Below are 21,633 nucleotides of genomic sequence, written 5' to 3'. Positions count from 1 at the left end.
GTGGTATTTTTTTTTTAATTTACACAATGCAAACAATAAGCAGCATATACCTCTCCACATGTCTTTCCCCATTGATTTTAAGGGGAAGAATGGAAATTATTTAATATTAATGACCTTGCCATTTACCATTACAATTTATAGTGCATCTTTTTTCTGTAAACTGCAGTCTGCCCCACTCCTCATGCAGTCACTAAAACAAATCTGAGTTCTATCGTCCTTCTCACACACACCACAGACCCCTAGTGTTTATATCTACAATTCTTCCCTGAATATTTAGTTTAGAAGGAAACCAAGGGAATGCTAAAGAATTTCCCACCTTCTCTGAAAATTGTTTTCTCTTCCATAGGCTTAGCCCAAGTACGTCAGAATGTACTGTAGAAGCACATGTAATATACAATTAATATAAAACCTTTTTAGAATCCTTTACCTCAATTTCACCTATAGATTTTTTTTTTTAATTTAGAAGTGCAGACAAGAGGAGGGAACATATTTCTTACAGAACGCTTGAGAAGTACTTTATAAATGTGTCTAAAAACATGTAATAGTTACTAAAAAAATTTTAGTTGACACGATGAAGAACATCTCAACAATAACAAAACCTGGTGGTCACATAACTATAGCGAGTCTAGACTTCCCCATTTCGGAACTGACATTTTGCTTCAAGTTTCTACTATTTGTAGAAAAACAGTATAGGGGCACCTGGGTGGCTCAGTCAGTTAGGCGTCTGCCTTCAGCTCAGGTCATGATCCCAAGAGGATCGAGCCCCACATTGGGCTCTCTGCTTGGTGGGGAGTCTGCTTCTCCCTCTCACTCTCCCTCTAATAAAATCTTAAAAATAAATAAATACACAGTTGCATCATTTACATTCATCAGAATATTATATGCAAAATAGAGTTAAGTGGGACCATAACTAGCCCTCTGTAATTTCCTTGACCCTGCCCATTATCTTCATTAGACATCACAATTTGTCATCAGGTTTTCCATGTAGTGTTTACTTGTTTACTATCCCTCCATCTTCTCCCACTAGAATATAGGGCCCATAAGGACAAAAACTTTATCTTATTTTCCACTGTATGCCCAGTTCCTAGAACAGTGTCTAACACACAGTAAAGGCTCCAAATAAATTTGCTGAATGAAGAGATGGATGAATGACCTCCCCCATTTCCTTTCCTCCATACACATGTTAACCATTCTTTAAGGCCAAGGTCAAATTCTGTTATCTCTATGAAGATTACCTCCCCATTACCTCCCCGAATGCTCCAATCTCTTTCTCCCTTATACCATGAATTTGGCACTTCCCAGCTGTCTGAAAATTGTTTATCTTTACAAATGTACATACTTTGCTTAAAATTCTTATAATCCTCCTCTCCTTATTAAGAGCATGGATCCATGTCTCCAGCTTTTGGTATCCACTTCAGTATATATAAACAGCATATCATTAATAAATGTTTTGCTTGATTTATATCCGTAGTTAATCTAGAAATCAAGTCAATAGTTCCAACTTTTTAAACCTATCCCTCCCTTTCTCAGTTGAAATTACAGTGGGTCTCTATATTTGGCAATTTCAAGTTCTACATTCTCATATAACTTATGCTCATAATTTACTTTATCCATCCCTTCTCCCAAGATTAAATTTTTTATGTCATGAAAAATCTCGTGACTTTTTGATGATACCTATAATGAGTTATCTAATCCCATTCGAGGAGGTGAAGTTTCATTATCCCCTTCTTGTTGCTAAAGTATTGAAGAGTATTTTTTCCCTTTATCCCTTTTTTCTTTCATGCCAAGATATATCCCATTTCCTTCTTTATTGATCATACCCCTGGCAAGCTTTTATTTCTTTGTACCTGTCCTTAATAATCTGCCTTAGATCCTTCCTTTTGAGACACTTCTGTATTTATTTGATTAAATTTCAAACTCTTTCTCAGTGTAGGAGAATGGCCTATTCTTAAAGCCTGAGCTTACTTCTTTAAATCCAGCCAACCTTTATGAACCTCATCCCTTCACATAGCCAACCCTTGATCATGGGCTAATGAAATACACAAAAATATGAGATTATCCACAAGAAAATTTAAAAAAATTGACATCTGGCTTTGAAATATATCATGTGGCTTTGGGCAAGACTTACTTTCTTAATTATGCTTTTGCTTAGGCCAACATTAGTAATATTTTCTTTTATAATGGTAGATATCTGTCTTGGTTTTCGATTTTGATGCAATTTTTAAAAAGCCAATCAAGCATCAATTGTGGTTTTTCCTATGAAGTCTTTTAACTAGTTTTTTCAATCTGTTGAAGTCTGTCATAAAATCTGGTTTCTGTTTCCCCTGATTTCTTTCCTCCCTTTTCTTAGAATTCTGATCCAAATCAACTTACTCTATATTAATTTACTTCAACTTAAAATAGCATTTGCTTGAAAATGCAAAGCATTTTAAAAACAACTAAACATTCAGTGAAATTTTTAGTCCAAGTAACACAGGATAGAAAATCCCACTTTTTTAGATAATCCAGGAAAAGTCTGGGGGAAATCACACCGGTAATTCTAGCAAAATATATTTAGTAGGATATTGTGATTGGTTGAAAATAGGAAAACATTAATATTGGACAGCTATGTAAATCAGCTTCATCAGTATATAATCTCATAGACCAAAACCTCTGTGGAATCAAATTCCCGATAAAAGCATTTATAGAAAATAGCATCAACCCCGGCCCTTCTCCTGGCCCCAGACTAAACTCCGCACCCATCACAGACCTGATCTCAGCTTCGCTTCTACAAATAAGTTTTAAAATGTGTAAGAAAAAGGAAAAGAACTGGGTTAACAGGATCTTCTCTTTTGCCCCCTTTTCAGTTACTGCCATTAAGTTTTTGGCCAGAGAGACCCCTAATCCTCAATTTGACAGGACTATTTTTACTTTATAGCTATTCAATTATTTTACATATGAATGTAGGGCTACAGTGCTTGAACTCACTTTTCTTCATACACTATTTGCCATATTACCAGCAGAATTAATAAACCATTTTTAATTTTCCATGTGGAACTTTGATAAGTATGCATTATTTTATCCAAAAACCAAATTTTGGGCTGGTGAATTTGGCCCAAGTTTTTATATGAGATGTTCAATGTTAACTGCCCCCCCAATTTTTTTTTAACAGCAACCTTCTATACAGTCCTCAGACTCAGTAAATTCTACAACTTTTAAAAAACAAAGACCAAAAATTTTCACGGTGCCTAGTCATATTCTGATGAAAATACCTATACAAAGCCACAAATTCCTAGTTTTTCGATTCACTTTTCCAGCTTTCTGCCTTCACCAAATAAGAGAACTCCACAAGTCTCAATTATGGCCTCCCAAGCTGTGTGTCCACCAATAGACAGGATTCTCAAGGGAAAGTAAATCATTAAAAGTAACTAAACTGGTAAGAATTCTTTTTTTCCTTTAAAAATTTACCTTACCTTTAAAAAAAATCTTTTTCATGGAGTTTGAAATAGTATACAACCTTTGAGGAAAGAGTTGTCACCTCTGTGCACTCTGAATCAGCCCCACGAAATAAGTGGCATAAAGAGGCATTTTTCTGACAGCCTAAGTTCCCCAAATAGTAGTTAGAAGGTCTTTCACGGATGGTACATTTCTCACACACACACCACACACACACACACCGGAAGAAAGAAAAGAAACATACCTGGTCATTTTCTAAACAGGTTTGATAGGTTTGGTTGACTTGTAAGAGCAGAGTATTTACTTATAATTTTTTTAAAGCAGAAGTGGCAGCCAGAGCACTGGGTAAATAAAAACTTCAGAGAGTTTTAAAAACCCTGCATCTTAACTCACTTCCCCTTGGTGTAAGGGGACGGCACAGCAAACCCCACGGCAAGTGAGCTTATGCAACAGGTTTTTCCTCTCCACTTTATTCATCACGGGCTGGTTAGAGGTGTGCTTTCTCCAAACAATTTCAAACACCCAAGGCCTGATCTTTGCAGCTGGCGTTTCATAAACTCCTTTAGGATTTTGCAGTATTCATTCATTTTCAGTTCTACTCATATTTTCTCAAGTTAGTCACCGGGGTTTTGTTTGTTTTAGGAAATTAACCCATTACCTGAAAGCTTCAATTCTGCATAAATATTCTCCTCCCTGGTGTTTTATTACACGATACCACACATGATAAACAGATTCTCGGCTGTCCCCTTGGGCTTCTTTATTTCTCAGGTTTTACGGCCAGCGTAAATAAAGAAGTCACGGACGCGCTGGGCCCCCCAACACCGCGACTCGGGCCCCAGCATGAAAACGGGAGTTTTTGGTTGGTCGGTTGGGTCTAAGAACGCAGCACCGTCACCACCCAGGTGGCCTCGCTGCTTACACCAAAGGCGAATTTGGGATAATGGGAACAGTCAGGCCGGGGCCCCTCTTGGCAGGCGTGTTGTGTAACAGTCGCGCCTGCAAGTGAGCAGCTTCGCCCGCGAAGGTACCGCGTCCCGCGGCGGTGGCTCCTTGCGGCGGGATCCGCCGGCCGGGCCCGCTTGCCGCGGCGCGGCCGGGGGGCGCACCGACCGAGACCCCGCGCCCGGCCGCCCGCCCCCTTCCCGCTCGGCCCGGCCCCCAGCAAGGCCTATACCTCCCCCCCCCCAACGCTCGTGCGGCTCCGCGCCGCGGTCACCCCCACCCCGCCTCCCGGAAAGGTGGCCCGGACGCCCGGGAAGGCAGAGCCGGCGGGGCGAGAGCGCGGCGCCCGGCACCCGGAGTCCAGGCGCGCCGCGGAGCGTCCATGCTGCCGGCGCGGGCGGGCGCCCCGAGCCCCGCACCCTCCCGCCCGCACGGTGCGCGCGGCCGGCCGGAGGCCACTTACTTTTGGGGCCGCCGACCTCCCGACTCCCTCCGGGGGAAATGAAAGTTGTCACGGCGTCTCCCCTCGGGCCCCCCTCGCCTGCCCGGCTTGAGAGGCGCCGCCGCGGAGCCGGGAGGGCGGCTGCGCTCCAGCTCGCGTCCGTCCCGTCGCGCTCTCCTCCTCCTCTTCTTTTCACTATATTATCTTCTCCTTCTCTGAGGGGTGGGTGGGGGCGGGAAGCTTAGAAAGAGAGGAGACGTTTACAACTTTTCTTCACTCTTTCTCTTCCACCCCCCCCCCAGTCAGCCTTGAAAAAACAATGTTGAAAGGGGTGAAGAACTTGGGGAGGTGAAGGTGGGGGGCCGCGTGGGGAAAGCGGAGGGGGGGAGGGAGAAGTGCTAATAATCGTTTAAAAACTGGTTAAAGCCCCCCAAACAGTGATACACAGACAGAGGGGGAAAGGCGGGGGGGTGGGGTGGGGGGTTGGGGGGAAAGAGAAAGAGTCGCTGGTCAGGAAACTTCAAGCGCGGATGAGGTCATTGGTTTAAAAATAAAGAGATGGCGTCACTTGAAACCAATCCCAGTGAATGAACTCAGCGGAGCCCCGGGGAAAGGAGGAGACAGGCGAGGGCAGGGCGGTGGGCGCCGGGCGGGGCCGCGCGCTCGCCCGCCCATCCCGCGGCCGCCCGGGTCCGCCGCGCCGCTCCGCGCCTCGCTGCGGCCGCTCGGGGAGGGGTCGGGTCACGTTCCGTTCCGGAGTTCGGCGACTCGCAGGCAGGTTCCGCAGGCGCCGCTGGGAGGAGCCGGGGCTGCCCGAGGAGGCGGCCCCGCGGCCTCCTCCTTCCGCGCCCGCGCGCCCGCCGGCCGCGACCCCGGGCCCGGGGCTGCGCCCCAACAGGTATTTAAGGGTGTCCCCCCGCCCCCCCCCGCACACCCCCCGCCCCGACCTAGACGCGGAGCTCTTTCCTCCTGGTTGCGCTGTTTCCAGCTGCCTCACCAGCGTGAAGAAACGCAAACAATGATTTGAGAGAATTGCAATCACTCCTTCAAAAGTCTGATGAATCCCTAATGCAGGGCACTGCCATCCTTGTGAAAGGGACGTTACAGGTACTTCGAGAAAAATCACCGTAGTGCTGTCAGGCATTCAGCGATCTACACGTGTTTGTCGTTGAGAGACCCCACATGAATGTCCCTTTCATTATTTGACTTTGTTTATGTTTACTTATTTACGTTCACAAATTTAATGAGTACGAGCAGCATGAAATTCTCTTCTAAAATGATTTCTACAACGGGCAGTACAGAATCATTTTTAAATCAGACCAGAGGTTCACTGCCTCTTGAGAGGTGCAAGTCCCTGTTGCTTTAACTTTACACATTTCGTGCATTTTCTATGTGCATTAATCAAAATAGCTCTGTTTTGAGATTGCATTACACTCTTTGGAAAACTAGAGACCTGAGGTGGCGACAAACCAGGACTTGGAATCAGTGAATAGGACAATCGGAGCTTTATTCTAGTGTTCTTTGAGCATTTGAGCATGAAGCTGCTTCTACTGAGAAGTACTCACGTGGATATCACATAACAAAGATGTGATTAACGACGGAAAAGCCTACTGCGAGTGGACTGCTCCATGAGCCAGAATTTATGTGTAGGAATAATCTGGCTCCTAAAATACTCCTTTTGCAATGCCCTGGATTTGGGACATTGGTCCCTAAAGGCATCTTTGTTGTGGAATGTCCATTTGGACACTGCCTGGGGGACTTTTTTTTTTTTTTTTAACTGGCCAAAGAACTGAGAGGTTTGCGGTGGGTTAGAAAGATAAAACATCTCTGTACTCCTTTTCTGCCTTTAAATCCTGCAACTAAAGTGCACTGGTTCCTACTGATAATCACTTAAGGTTAGTATTGGGGTAAGCCTCTGGGAACCTCCAGCTCATCTTTCAGAGGAGGAAAAGGAGCTCATCTGGAGATGAGAGACTGCTGAGCACTTGGGGCAGTAAATTAAGCCTGAAGGCCACAGATGCAGAGTCCACGTTCTGCCTCTGCCTTTGACCTCTGAGACTTGGGCTGGGAGGAAGCAATCTCTCCCCCTGTTCCCCGTCCTCTGGTGGCCAGGAGATGTTACTGCAGCTTTCATGGGACTACCTGTGCTGTTCAAGTAAATCTCCAAAAATCTACTGATTATAGACCTGCTGTTTTTAGAACATTTTGGAAGCGGTAGTTTAAAATGATCTGCATCTCAAGTCTGCTTAGTTGGAAAAGAGAGAATCCTTGTCCTACAGGTGAAGAGCACAGATCTTGCCTAGATGAAAGATTCAGCAAGAATGTATGGAATACCCTTTACTTACTGCACATCTTGAAACTTCTCTCTCCTTTATGTGCCTTCCAGGCAGGTGGTACCATGATAGCTATTATGGGAGCCTCCCCAGTATATAGCATCCAATAAGGGAAACAAGACGTAGATTAAAACTAATTAAAAACTAAATTAGTGATTGAGGGGCACACAATATTGGTTAAAAGAGTCCAGCAGAAAAAAGGAGCAATGTAGGCTGGGGCTGTCAAGGAAGGCATTTTCCGAAGAGCTTTGACCTCATCCTTGAAGGAGAATTAAGATTTAGTTTGGGTTAAAAGGGCTCAGTGGGAGGACTATTCCTGAGGGGAAATGGTATGAACAAAGACATGGAGGGAGAATGAATAAGGTGTATTCAGGTGAGGGACAAGAAGACCCTTTAATAGCAGTAGAGATTGGTGTGTAGCAATTAAGAACTGGGCTAATATTAAGAAATTTAGAGGCACATTATGAGGTACTTGAATATTAGGATAAATAGCTTGTTATTAGTCCAACAGGTTGATGCTGAACAAGTTTACTTCATTAAAGAGCACATTTCTCTTTGTTCTACTAAAAGAGCTTCTATATATGCTAACAACAAACTTGTGGAAACAAATTAAAAACTAAATGCCACTTATAATTGCTCCAAAGAATATGAAATCTTTAGGTATAAATCTAACAAACCATGTATGGGATCTGTATGCTGAAAAATATAAAATGCTGGTGAAATTAAAGAAGGCCTAATTAATTGGAGCAACCCACTACATTCATGGATTGGAAGAACCAGTATAATAAATATTGTCATTTCTTCCCAAATTGATCTATAGATTTTTTTTAAAGATTGTATTTATTTATTTGACAGGGAGAGAGAACACACAAGCAGGCAGAGCATCAAGCAGAGGGAGAGGGAGAAGCAGACTCCCCGCTGAGCAGGGAGCCCGATGAGGGACTTGATCCCTGGACCCTGGGATCACGGCCTGAGCCAAAGGCAGACGCCCAACCAACTGAGCCACCCAGGTGCCCCTTGATTTTTTTTATTTAAATTCAACTAGCCACTATATAGAACATCATTAGTTTCAGATGTAGAGTTCAGTAATTCATCAGATTCATATAACACCCAGTGCTCGTCACATCACGTGCCCTCCTTAATGCCCATCACCCAGTTACCACATCCCCCCACCCACCTCCCCTACAGCAACCCTCAATTTCTTTCCCATAGTTAAGAGTCTCATGGTTTGTCTCCCTCTCTGATTTCTTCCCATTCTGTTTTTCTCCTCCCTTCCCCTATTGATCTATAGTTTTAACACAGTACCTATCAAAATCCTAGCATGGTTTTTTACAGGCACAGACAAGCTGAACCTAAAATTGCTTCTGGCACGTTTAAAGGGATGAATGAGTGCTAGATTCCTCAAAGGCAGATAAAGAGCTCATAAACTTAGGACACCAGCAAAGCAAGGGCTCCATGGCTTACAATTAGACAATCTAGAAGGAAGCTATTTTCATTTCAGTACATGTAAGTGTGCGGTTCAGTCTTGTTTTCAGTCAGAGTTAAATATGGGGGAGGAGCACCATTATCTTTAGTGCTTAGACCCTGTTAAGTTTTTAATCCACCCCTGGCTGAAGCTTAATCATTCATTCAGCTATTGGTTATTGAGTGCCTACCAACCAGCATGTGCCAGGCACTGTGCCTGGCTCTGGGAGTTCGGTTATGAATAAGAGAAGCAAGGCCCCTTCCCTCGTGGAACTAACATTCTAGTGGGGAGAGAAGACAATAAGCAAACAAAAACAACATCCAGGACTGTGAGAGGACTGACTATGTGGAGAGAAAGCTGGATGATGTGAGAGCAAATGATCGAGGGTAAGGGCCAAGGTGGCTGAGGAAGGCATTCATGAGGAGGGGACATTTGAACCCATCCTTAAGGATGGCAAACAGAGAAATGGTCTCAGCAGAGGAAAGAGATCATTCTGAAACTTCAGTAGAAGCAGAGTGACTTGGGGGCGCCTGGGTGGCTCAGTCGTTAAGCGTCTGCCTTCGGCTCAGGTCATGATCTCAGGGTCCTGGGATCGAGCCCCGCATCGGGCTCCCTGCTCGATGGGAAGCCTGCTTCTCCCTCTCCCACTCCCCCTGCTTGTGTTCCCTCTCTCGCTATGTCTCTCTCTGTCAAATAAATAAAATCTAAAAAAAAAAAAAAAAAAAAAGCAGCAGAGTGACTTGGAGGGAGTTGGTGTGTTTCCAGAGCAGAAGAAAGGCCTGTGGGGCTCAAAAGTGTAAAACGAGGTCGGGGAAGAGCCAGACTGTGTAGGACCTTGTAATGCATGGTAAGCAGTTCGCATTCTATCCTAAAAGATTTAAGCCAGTTAGTACATGATCTGATTTATGAAGAGGGTATTTGTAAGTAATCATGAGTTTAGTTTTGAAAAGAGAGTTTGAGGGCGCCTGGGTGGCTCAGTTGGTTGAGCGACTGCCTTCGGCTCAGGTCATGGTCCTGGAGTCCCTGGATCGAGTCCCTGGATCGAGTCCCTGGATCGAGTCCCGCATCGGGCTCCCTGCTCCGCAGGGAGTCTGCTTCTCCCTCTGACCCTCCCCCCTCTCATGTGCTCTCTCTCATTCTCTCTCTTTCAAATAAATAAATAAAATCCTTAAAAAAAAAAAAAGAAAAGAGTTTGAATAATATTCTATAAATATTTATTTAATCTGGCAGCTCCCTTTTCCAATAGGAAGCATTTTTGATCATTTAGTTCATCTCCAGGGATCCCTTTAGTATCCCCAAATCAAATGTTCTTGTCCTAGGATTCATGTATTCCTAGGGAGTATATGGATGGGCTTCCGAGGGTCTAGGAGGCCCCTAAAATTTTGTGCATGTATCCTTATGTGGGTTTTTCTGTGTCCCTAGCTTTCAACAGATTTTCAAAGGACTGTCTCTCTCTCTCTCTCTCTCTCTCTCACACACACACACACACACACACCAAATAAGACCTATTTTATATTTAAGTCTTGGCTGTGACTTTTGGATGGTGGTGGCTGCTATTGTCCTAGGGCTCATGGCACTATACAAATGAATCACAGTTCTGTAAAGCAGCAAGTTTTGCCTCCAAGAGATGACACCATATTGGAGGAGAACACTATTTGTGGTAGAGGAGAAGGGAACATTCCAAAAGTTTGCCTCCAAAGAAACCTCATGAAAGAAAAATCTTACCTGTGTGATGTGAAAACTAGAAGATACCTGAGATAGTACCATCCGCTCATGTTACATATAAGAAAGCAAAGGTCCAGAGAGGTGAAGTGACTTGCCCAAGGATGCACAGCTAGTCAGGGACTAAACTGGGATTAGAAACAGGTCTTCCAACTCTCAGGACAGAACTCTGAGCTCCTCATTTTAAAAAACAAAAACACCTGACCAAATATAGTATACAGGGGCGCCTGGGTGGCTCAGTCGTTAAGCATCTGCCTTCGGCTCAGGTCATGATCCCAGGGTCCCAGGATCGAGCCCCACGACCGGCTCCCTGCTCAGCGGGAAGCCTGTTTCTCCCTCTCCCACTCACCCTGCTTGTGTTCCCTCTCTCGCTGTCTCTCTCTCTGTCAAAAATAAATGAAATCTTAAAAAAAAAAAAAAAAAAATAGTATACATAAAAGTCTTAATAGGAATTAAGTGTTCAATTTTATTCAATTAAATTAAGCAAACACATGCTCATTACTAAGGAAATGGAAGGAAAGAAGGAAGGAAAGGAGTTCAAAAACATAAAATCCCAGCTCTGAAAGTGATAGAAAAAAAACCCTCAATGTCAAATTAAGACGTACAACCAAGAAAGAGTAAATAGCAATTACACTGTTATCAGTGTATAGCTGATCTTTCTGTAAGAAAAATGTAAATAGACATAATAAGTTATAAGAACTGGATGACTTTTCACTTATCAATTCAACAAAGGTTTTTTAAATGGGTAATCCCAGGATTAGGTCAAGAGTGTTGTAAAATAGGCCTCCTCAATGCTGCTGGTGAGAGTATAAATTGGTGTAACTATTCTACAGAGCAATTTGGCAATATGCTTTCCAAAGTCTAAAAATGCATACCTAGCAATCCTCCTTTAAGAATTTGTCTTAAGGAAATGAGAGTACTATTCTCCGAAAACTTACAAATAAGGATGTTAATTGTAATTTTAAATAGCTAACACTTCTTGCAAATGATCTCATTTAATCCTCACAATTACTATTACCTCCATTTTACAGTGAACTTGTTCAATCACACAGCAAGTGGAAGAACTGCAATCTGAATAACATGTCCTACACATCTAAGCAGAAATAAGATCATAGAGGCCGTATAAGCTATGCCAAAGGGCTTGGACTTTGTTTAAGGCAAGCGGTTAGGAAGCTGCTGGAAGATTTTAAGCAGGAGAAATGACAAGATCAGGTGTGCATTTTGCTATGTAAACAATGGTTGGGGAAGGAAGACCTAAAGCAAGATGAGAGGTGCTTGTACATGCTAGAGAACTAAATATAAATGGAGAGAAGATATATCCAAAAGATGTTACAAAACTAGAATTAAAAGAACCAGTCACCAGTTAGATCTGAACTGTTAAGGGGGAAGGCAGGATCAAGGATGACTCTTGGGACGCCTGGGTGGCTCAGTTGGTTAAGCGTCTGCCTTCAGCTCAGGTCGGGCCCCGCATCAGGCTCCTTGTTCAACGTGGAGCCTGCCCCTCCCTCTCCTCTGCCTGCTTCTCCCCCTGCTTGTGCTCTCTCTCTCTCTGTCAAACAAATAAATAAAATCTTAAAAAAAAAAAAAAGGATAACTCTTAAGTTTCTGACTCTAGCAAATGGGTGATGATAATGCTACTTATTTACATCACCAGGGGAAAGATAAGTTGAATTTTAAGCATGTTGAGTTCCAGGTGCCTATGGAACCTCGAGAGGAATAGACTGTTACATTCATGAGTCTGAAGCTCAGAGGCCACGTCTGGGCAGGAGAGAAAGATTTGGGATTCATTAGCCATATTTAGTTTAGTCATGGCCAATGGATGAGGTCATGCAGGGAGAGTGAGAGAAAAAAGATGTTGGGAATCAAGGGAATTACTGATGTTTTAGGAAGAGACAGTCCAAAAGAAGCTCTAGGGAGGCTGAGAAGGAGAAACTAGAAAAGCAGCAAGAAAAGCAGTGGACATAGCTGTTACCAAAAGTCAAGAAAAAAAAAGCACAGAAAGAACTCCACTGAGTTCATGCTCAGAGAAGCCCCGATGGTAAGGTCTAAAAAGTCTTTCTTTGACTTAGCAATAAAGTGACCGTGGATGGGATCGTTTCACTGATGACAGTCTTGCAAAGGCAAGACTACAGTGAGTTGAAAAGGGAATGAGAAGGAAGAAAATAGAAACAGTGGAACAGAAACTACTCTTTCAAGAAGCTTGACTGTTTTTTGTTTTGCTTTGTTTTGTTTTTTAAGATTTATTCATTAGAGGAGAGAGAGAACGCAAGCAGAGAAGAGGGAGAAGCAGGCTCCCCATTCAGCAGGGACCCTGATGCGGGATTTGATCCCAGGACTCTGGGATCATGATCTGAGCTGAAGGCTGATGCTTAACCTAATCAGACACCCAGTCACCCCAAGAAGCTTGACTGTTAAGGAAAAAAGGATCATACCTCGCTACAGACAGACGTAAGACACTTAAAACCTAAAAGATCCTAATGATTTCATAACCAGACTGTTTTGTTTAATCAAACAGTTCATAACAAGCAGGTATTAGAGGAGTGCCCTGAGAAATAAGAATTTCTCTGTTGCAAGCTTGGGGAAGTTGCAGGTGGACTTTTGCTATTTACAGCCCAAACTTTATTTTCAATTTATATAGAGCACACATTTGGGGGTTTTGTCAGGGCTGTTTGACAAGTCTTTTAATAACTGTGAAATGCAATTTTAAGAATAAAGGAATTTGTGAATTCTGCTTCTTTTCATCTGGTCCTAAAGAAAAATAATTGGAATAAATACAGTGATGTCCTTTTTCTCTGATATAAAGAATAATTTAAAAAATGATGTTTGTTTTTGAAGGCCAGCAATCTTTAAATGGCTTTCCCATTTTATGAGTAAATACAGGACTCAATGTGCTCCGTTTTAAAATTCACAGTGGGGGCGCCTGGGTGGCTCAGTTGGTTAGGTGACTGCCTTCGGCTCAGGTCATGATCCTGGAGTCCCAGGATCGAGCCCCACATCAGGCTCCCTGCTCAGCGGGGAGTCTGCTTCTCCCTCTGACCCTCCCCCGTCTTATGTTCTCTCTCTTATTCTCTCTCTCTCTCTCTCAAATAAATAAATAAAATCTTTAAAAAATAAAATAAAATAAAATTCACAGTGGCTTTCTGGACTAAAAATGACAACATTCAATAATAATAACAGTCATGTTTATAAATGTAAACATTTACCTTTAGGAACAATCTTTAACCAGTAACTGAACCTCTTGTTCAATGTTAGCTAAGCTAAACAGCAAGATAGGATATATTGACCAAATAGCAAAATGCTATTTTAACTGAAAAATGCTTTTTAATTTGTGCAGGGGCACCTGGGTGGCTCAGTATGTTAAGCGCCCGATTCTTGACTGCGGCTCATGTCATGATCTCAGGGTCGTGAGATCAAGCCTCACACCCAGGCTCCCGCGGCACTAGGTATGGAGCCTCCTTGAGGTTCTCTCTCCCTCTCCCCACACACCCATGTGCACCCCTGCTCAAATACACACATTCATACATAAACAAACAAACAAATAAATAAGTTTATTTATTTATTTATGTAAAGCCAGTCTTTGTATTGAAGAAAAAGTTCTAGTCCTCTTTAGGACACCACATCTTAGGAATATCTCAAACCACTACTATAAAGAAACTAGAAATTAAATGGAATTTGAAAATTAATTAATATCACTGTGTTAAGTCAAATGCACAACAATCAACTCTTTTGTACAAGATATATGTTGGGATTTTAATTCTCATGACAACCCTAAGAGTTAGGTATTATTATTACCTGACTTGAGACTGAGAAAGGTTAAGGAGTTGACTCAAAGATACATAACTAGGAAATGGCAAGTGAGAACACACACCCAAGTTTTCTCACAGGAAGTTTCGTTGAGAAGATAAAAATGCAAAATATAAGTACTTCAAAATAATGGTATAAGCAATGCCACTATCTTAGAATGCTCTTCTGTGATTATTGGTCAAACTTACACAGATACGTGCTTCAAAGGTTGGAACAAATGAGAGCTCTCTGACCTGGGGAACAGCCAGCCAGCGGCAAATTTCAGCTCTGCCACACACTGGCTATGTGACTTGAAGGAAACTTAGTTTCCTCATCTATAAAAAGAGGGTAATTAATGCCAACCATCAAGAGCTGTTGTGAAGCTCAAATGAATACCATGTAAAGCACCAAATATAGTGCGTAGCCCACATGGTGAATACTGACTACACACTGATTCCTTCCTCTTTAGGAAAAGCTGTATGTAGAACTCACTTAGATCTTGAACAATAGATTGAATTGGGATATTAAAAGAGAATGGGGAAGCTCATTCCAGGAAGAGAAAACACCACAGTAGGAGACACAGCAGGGAAAATGTGTTTAAAATAGTTTAACTGAAGCAGAACATTTGTATTGAATAGTATATAATAAGCCTGGAAAGCAGTTTGCGGCCAGATTACATAGGGCCTCAGCCAAAGAATTTAGCTTTTATATTATAAGTAGCAGGGAATGATGGAAAATGTGGTTCCTTTTTAAAATTATGCTTTATTAGCTTTATTTTCTATTCTAAAGCAATACCTATGCATTACTAAAAGTCTGTAAACTACAGAAATGTGTAACGAAGAAAGTACAAATCACCTTATTCAATCTTGGGAGAGAGAAATTTTTCTATTGTTATTCTTTTTTTTTTTTTAATTTTTTTTTATTTATTTGCGAGAGAGAGAATGAGAGACAGAGAGCATGAGAGGGAGGAGGGTCAGAGGGAGAAGCAGGGACTCCAGGATCATGACCTGAGCCGAAGGCAGTCGCCCAACCAACTGAGCCACCCAGGCACCCTCTATTGTTATTCTATTATTATATCCTTTGGTGGTATTTTGATTCAGTTTTTCTTTTACTGTGTACATTTGTTATTTTAATACTAATAATGACGTTTATAAATATGCAGGCACGTATTGGAAAACACTAAGCACGTTTACAAAACTCCTTTTTTTAGGCAAAGGCTTGCCTCTAAAAAACGTAACTGCATATTTAGGATGGTCAGATGACCAGTATGAGCTCCCTAATGCTGGAAAAAATGAAGTTTCAGTGACACATTTATTGGGTACAGTGTTTGCTTATCTTTATGATGTGTCTTGTCCTATAATTTCAACCTAAGGCTGTAACATTTTTTCCTTTTAATTATAATCTAATGAAGTTATTTAATTTTTCAAAAAATGATTGCTACCATCATACTAAGGATCGCCTCCGGGGGTATTTGGATATCTCTCCTCCAGTTTAAAGATTTGAGCTTGGAAATGGGTGGGATAAGAGTGGGCTTTTAGGTGGCTTAGTCCGACCAAAGCATATCAGAAAGATCTAAGGAAGGGAATCATGGAACAAGAGAGACTATGTTGGGCACTGGCTATAGGTGAGACATACGTCAAAAAGGGCTAAGACTGGTGCGGTGGCAACAGACACAGAACGAAAGCAACAAATACAAGAAATAGTACAGAGAGAGAATTGAGAGGACTTGGTGATTCATGAGCTATGGAGGGTGGAGATGAGTAATGAAAGATGATGCTGAGGTGTCACCTTTGGCAATTTACATAAGATTTCATTTCCACATCTATAAAATGGGGTTAATAAGTGTGCCTTCCTCATAGGGTTGTTGAGAGGATCAAATGGATGACGTCTAAGATGCTTAGCACAATAACTGGAATGTGTTCTCAGGAAGTGTTAGCTATTAATGTTTATATAGCTGTTGAGTATAGATGACTGGGTTAATGATGACTTTTTTTTTTTTTAAATAGGCTCCACACCCAGCATGGAACCCAACGTGGGGCTTGAACTCATGACCCTGAGCTCAAGACCTGAGCTGAAATCAAGAGTTTGATGCTTAACCGACTGAACCACCCAGGCTCCCTAATAGTGACATTCTTAAAAGAAATAGCAAAGTCAAAGTTGGAGGTCTGATTGGGGTGGGGGAGGTGGATTGAGCTACATTTTAGACATGTCATATTTAGGTTTATGATGGACAGTGAATTGAAAATATTCACAAGAAACGACTGCTGGCCAGTGATATTTTCGACAAGAGGCACATTCTAGGAAGATCTGTGAAAAGCAGACATCTGGAGGATGGATGCCCACCACGAAGTATTACCCGCACCTCTCCCCACAACCTCTATTTATTAGTAGAAATTACCCTAGCAATGCACAGCCCCTAAATGGGTTGACTTCCCGGCTGAGCAGCTCTCCAGGCAGGACAGATATGAAAGTAGTGAAGTGCGGAGGCTCTGGGGCCAGATCTGTTTGCTTCCCACCTCTGCCACTTACTACTATCTGATTTCAAGAAAACTAGCACACTAAACTTCTGTTCTCTTATTTACAAAACGGAATAATACAAATTTCCATCTCATTGGCTTGATGAGAGGATTACATGAGACTCTTTAAGTGTAGCCCTTTATAAAAGGTTTATAAGATGTGATATAAATGCCAAGGATGGCTATTAATCCTGTCTCTCCTAGAGGTTATGAGTTATATTTATATTTCTTATCCATCCATTATGGTGCCAAACACAAGAAGCACTCTCTTCTAACTGCTGATCACTTTGCCCCCTTAACAGTGGTCTTCTGCCTCTCCCTGTGTCTTAGTCCCTTTGGGAACTTTGTTACCTTTGATTGTGTGAAGGCCTTGAATGTCAAGCAGCATCTCTGGGGCAAGATAGTCTGTCCACCTTGGGAGAAACCCACTGTATTAGTTTTCTATTGCTGCTCTAAAGAAATTACCACATGCCTTAGTAGCTAAAAACCACAGAGTTGGGTGCTCAACTGACTGAGCCACCCAGGCGCCCCCTACATTTATTTCTTTACCAGAACCTCAACAGCCGTGTTTTCATTTTAGCTCCAATTGATGATTAATGGACAGCAGAGTATGTCTTAAGAAAGACAGGTGAAAAATATCAGGTTGCAAGGCAAAGCATGTAAATATATCTGAGAATGGAATTTTTTTTAAGGAGTAAAAGGCCATCAGTACTATTTTAAGAGTACCAGGAGCTCAAACACTTGTAGCTGAAAAATGGGTAAAACCTCAATACCTTTGAGTTTCCCTCTGAAATTCAGTATTCCTGTCTTTTAAACTCTTTCACCTCCAACACATATAAATGTGCTCAAAATTAATCGTCCAAATGCTCAGTGAAGATAATTTTAAAAATTTTTTCATCATTGATCCTAATTTTCCAGCAGATAGGAGGCTAGCCTTAGTATGGGATTGGCAAAATACTTAACTTGAAAAATGGGACATGCTAGCACTTTAGCTTTGGGCAGGACTCAAGAGAAAGCAAGGAGAGAGAGCCAACAAGTATTAAACACCTCTTATTGCCAAACACTGCATTTACATGTATTGTCTCAATTAATTCTCACAACTCCAGTAGGTAGGCATTGTTATCCCCACTTCAAAGATAAAGGAATTGAGGCTTCAAGATGTGAAGAGACTCTTCCACAATCACACGGCTAGAAAGTGGCAGAACTGGGATTACTGTCCAATTCTACATGAGTCAACACCCATTCATCCTCTTCCCACGGCCCTCAACTCCGCTTCCCTGAGTCCCAGTTTCCTCATCTACAAAATGAGAGAGTTGAGTCAGATAATCTCCCAAGGTCCCTCACACTCTTACCGCAGGGCCTCGGTGCTTGGGAGGGGAACAAGGAATTGGGAAGGGGGCTCCGGCACCAGGCCGAATGTCTTTCTCTCTTATGTGGGAAAGTACTGGGACTCTGTCCTCCTGTACATCTTGATTCCCTGACTTCTGAAAGGAGGCTGTCACTGAGGACCACACTACAAATGATGAGGGGACTCCCAATGCCCACCACTTAAAAAAAGAAATAAGCTCTCCTTAGTGGAGCTGCTTTTTATGAATTTACATTTTCAAAAGCAAATCCATCAACACTTATTGTTGAGAATCTTACTGTGCCCAACACTGAGTTAAACTGTATGGAGAGGCTCCATAGGGGACAGCAAGGACGTGTAGAGGTAGTCTGTATTCTCAAGAAACTTACAACTAAAAAAGAAAGAAACAACTAGCTGGGGGGGACACAACTCATAAAGCGATTTTCAGACGACAATGTATAATACAGGACTGAACTGTGTGGTCAAGACAGTATGTACTATAGAAGTCTGGAAACCAGGAGATCAACACAGGCTGCAGTCCTCAGAGAAGGCTCCATGAGAACTGCGGCAAAGACAATGTTCTTTACCTTGCATTCTGCACTAGTCTTCCTTGGCCTTCTCTGTAATTGTGAAATCCTGGTATAAACCTTTTGCATAGTTCAAACATTCTCAGTTTTGGAGGCTACAGTGATGTCCTTCATACCATGTCATCTGAATGTCACTTCATCTTTATTGGCACATTTGGGGGGGTAAAACCCCAAAGGTATGCAAACACCGTCATGGATACTTGCTTCAAGCCATGGGAAGTTTCATGCAAAACCAGTTTCTCAATAGGGCAAATGTTGTGTAAGGTGTAAGAAGCTTGAGAAACCAGTTAAAGGCAAAGCCTGTCACAGCAAGAACCAGATTTGAATGGGGACACTTGCCTGTCTTAGTCACCTCTTAGTCTGCCTCTGGCCCCTTACCTGTGGAGACCCCATGCTTAAACATTTCTTCAACACTTTGGCCCAGAGGTCATAGGACTTTGTCCCATTTGGTAGGAACCTCTTATCTCTATAACAACCACCCCCAATCTGCCCACTCTCATGTGCACTCTACTGATAAGAGACTCTAGGTCTGAAAAATTGGTTCAAAATTCTGGATCCGTCCTCACCCTCGGACAACTAAGTGTGTGTCCCTTTCTCCAAATTCTACCCTAAATATAATCAGGGACTGTGATCCCAAGAGATGGTCTGAGTTGATACAGTAGTCCAGTAGATTAAATATTCACCATATTTATTGTGTATTCCAAAACAATGCTAGACTGAGGGATATTTTCCAAACTAGCTGAAGACACAAAACGAATATACAGGAAATAGTATCTAAGCATACCATATGCTAAATCAAGGGTAACTGTTTCAGAAATGAGAGGAATTAATGAATACAGAAGTAATAAGAGAAAGATATATAGAGGCAGGGTTTAGGACTGACCTTAAATAATGGGAAGAATTTGGATAGTCAGGGAAGATAAATTATGACATTCTAGAAAAGAAAAGTACTCTAACCAAAGGCAAGAGAAGTGGCAAGAGAAGTGGAAGATGTCTTCATGGAAAGCCAAGGTGGTCACTCTGTGCAGAGGAAGGGTGGCAAGACTATGCATAGCAGGAATTCGTGGGAAATGAGATCAGATGGATATGATGAACTCATCAACAGAGTTAGCAAACATTTGTTAAGTGCTGATTAGGTGTCCAGGACTGTACTAGATCTCTTGCACATAATAATAATAGCTTACACCTACTAGAGTTTATAGGGTACCAGGCACTATGTTAAGCACTTTACATATATTATTCAACTTAACCATCACTACAGACCTATGACATACACACTGCTAATATCTCCATTTTACAAACAAAGAAGATGAAGCCCTGAGAGGTTAAGGAACTTGCTCCAGGCCATATGGTCCTTGAGTGAAAAGGCCTGGATTCAAACCAAGGGAGTCAGCTCAAATGTGGGTTCTAAGCACAATACTAACTCGCTTCCACACATATTATCTCATTAAATCCCCATAAAGTTCCCTACGACATAAGCATTATCCCCATTTTACAAATGGGGATCCAAGGCTCCAAGAGTCAGTGAATTATTGCCCAAGGTGGTTCTGCTGAGTACAGAGGTGGCATTTGAAAGCAGGCCCACTAATTCCAAGTCCTTTAAACTTTCCATTACAACATAGCTGCCTGGCAGAAAGTTTGTCTAGAATGGGATCAAATTAGGGGAAACTCTAATAGCCAAAAAGGGCAAGAAGCCTCTATGATGGGACAAGTTAAGAACTTCAGGGTTTTTTGTTTTTGTTTTTTTTAAAAGATTTTATTTATTCATTTGACACAGAGAGAGCAAGAGAGGGAACATAAGCAGGGGGAGTGGGAAAGGGAGAAGCAGGCTTCCCATAGAGCGGAGAGCCCGACTGGGGGCTTGATCCCAGGATCCTGGGATCATGACCTGAGCCAAAGGCAGACGCTCAACGACTGAGCCACCCAGGGGCTCCAAGAACTTCAGGGTTTTAAACAGACAAGACTTGTTGAATAAAGATAGGTGTAGGCCTGGCACAGGAAACTGAATTGGGGAAAGAGTGGATTTGAGCACTGGATGATAGTAGAGGTGGTAAGGACCTAAAAATGGGCGTAGGGGAGAGGGGGAGAAGGACAGAAACAATGACCAATATTTGAAGGAAAATCTGATGGTTCTTAGGCAATGAATGGCTGAGGGCCAATGAAAGGAGATTAAGTCAAAGAGGACTTTGCTTCTGGTCTCAATGACTCACTGGACTCTTGACATGGAACCAGAGGTTATAAAAGCAGCTGGTTTGTGGCAAAAAATGAAGGTTGATTTTGAACATGTTGCAATCTGCTCCGCAGAACAAATGACTGGCACATTCCGCAGAAAATGACCAGTAGACAGTCAGAGAGGTGGGACTGGAGCTCAGGTAGAGAGCCAAAGCTGTCAATCACATCTGACAAATAAGCTATGCAGGGCCGCTGAAAGGGCAGACAAGTCAGATTGCAAGGAAAATAGGATTTTCATAGTCAGAATAAGCCAGGAGTCCAGGAGTTGGCAGAGAACAAAAATGCAGCATAACAAAAGAAAGTAGGCCCAAGGGCAAGCAAGCCACAGGTCTGGACAAGTTGTTAGGGCCAAGGCAGAGAGATAAAAGAATTAAAGGGACACAGCAACAAATGAGATCTCACTCCTATCAAGGAGAAATGACTGCTGAATAATTTCCTGTCCTGTTGCTGCTATTTGGGAGTGTTTCCCTATTGCAGGAGCCAACCCAGCCTAACCGAGGGGTGCTTGCAATCCGACCCAGCAGAATAGTCAGGAACTTTGCAACAGGGAATATACAATCGACATCAGTATAGGGAGAGAACCAAAGTCACCCAAAAAAGTCCTCTCCACTGGAACGGATGCTTAAAACCGATCACTATGGTAAAATTTAGATTATATATCTTGTACCACAATAAAAATAGAGGAAGGCGTCTCTCCCGAAAACATAAACGTCTATGGATCCCCCCACCACACGCAATTTCCGAAAGCCCATTTAATTTAGTAGCTCTTGGACTTACCCTTCTTTGTCCACGATCTTGATTTCCTTGCCCAAGTTGGTGGCTGTGCTGCTG

At 42.4% G+C, this 21,633-nt stretch overlaps 1 protein-coding gene and 1 long non-coding RNA gene across 2 annotated transcripts in view; one reads left to right on the top strand and one right to left on the bottom strand.

Moving 5' to 3' along the window:
• Positions 1-5,462, bottom strand: part of DUSP16 (dual specificity phosphatase 16) — an 80,909-nt gene extending 75,447 nt beyond the window's left edge. The window contains exon 1 of the mRNA XM_045873841.2: positions 4,841-5,462. The gene's annotated coding sequence lies outside the window, so the exon portion shown is untranslated. The remainder of the gene's footprint in view (positions 1-4,840) is intronic.
• Positions 5,463-5,466: 4 nt separating this feature from the next.
• Positions 5,467-18,136, top strand: LOC129045798 (uncharacterized). The gene is made up of 3 exons (XR_008506015.2): positions 5,467-5,717; positions 12,578-12,787; positions 16,129-18,136. It is a non-coding gene; the product is annotated as an uncharacterized LOC129045798 (long non-coding RNA).
• Positions 18,137-21,633: the final 3,497 nt, after the last annotated feature.

The sequence above is a fragment of the Mirounga angustirostris genome, unplaced genomic scaffold (assembly GCF_029215605.1).
Source record: "Mirounga angustirostris isolate CCGP_5_RB_7025 unplaced genomic scaffold, mMirAng1.0.hap1 SCAF_5, whole genome shotgun sequence".
Lineage (NCBI taxonomy): Eukaryota > Metazoa > Chordata > Mammalia > Carnivora > Phocidae > Mirounga > Mirounga angustirostris.
The sequence above is the reverse complement of the archived record's forward strand: the minus strand, read 5'-3'. Positions and strand labels throughout refer to the sequence as shown.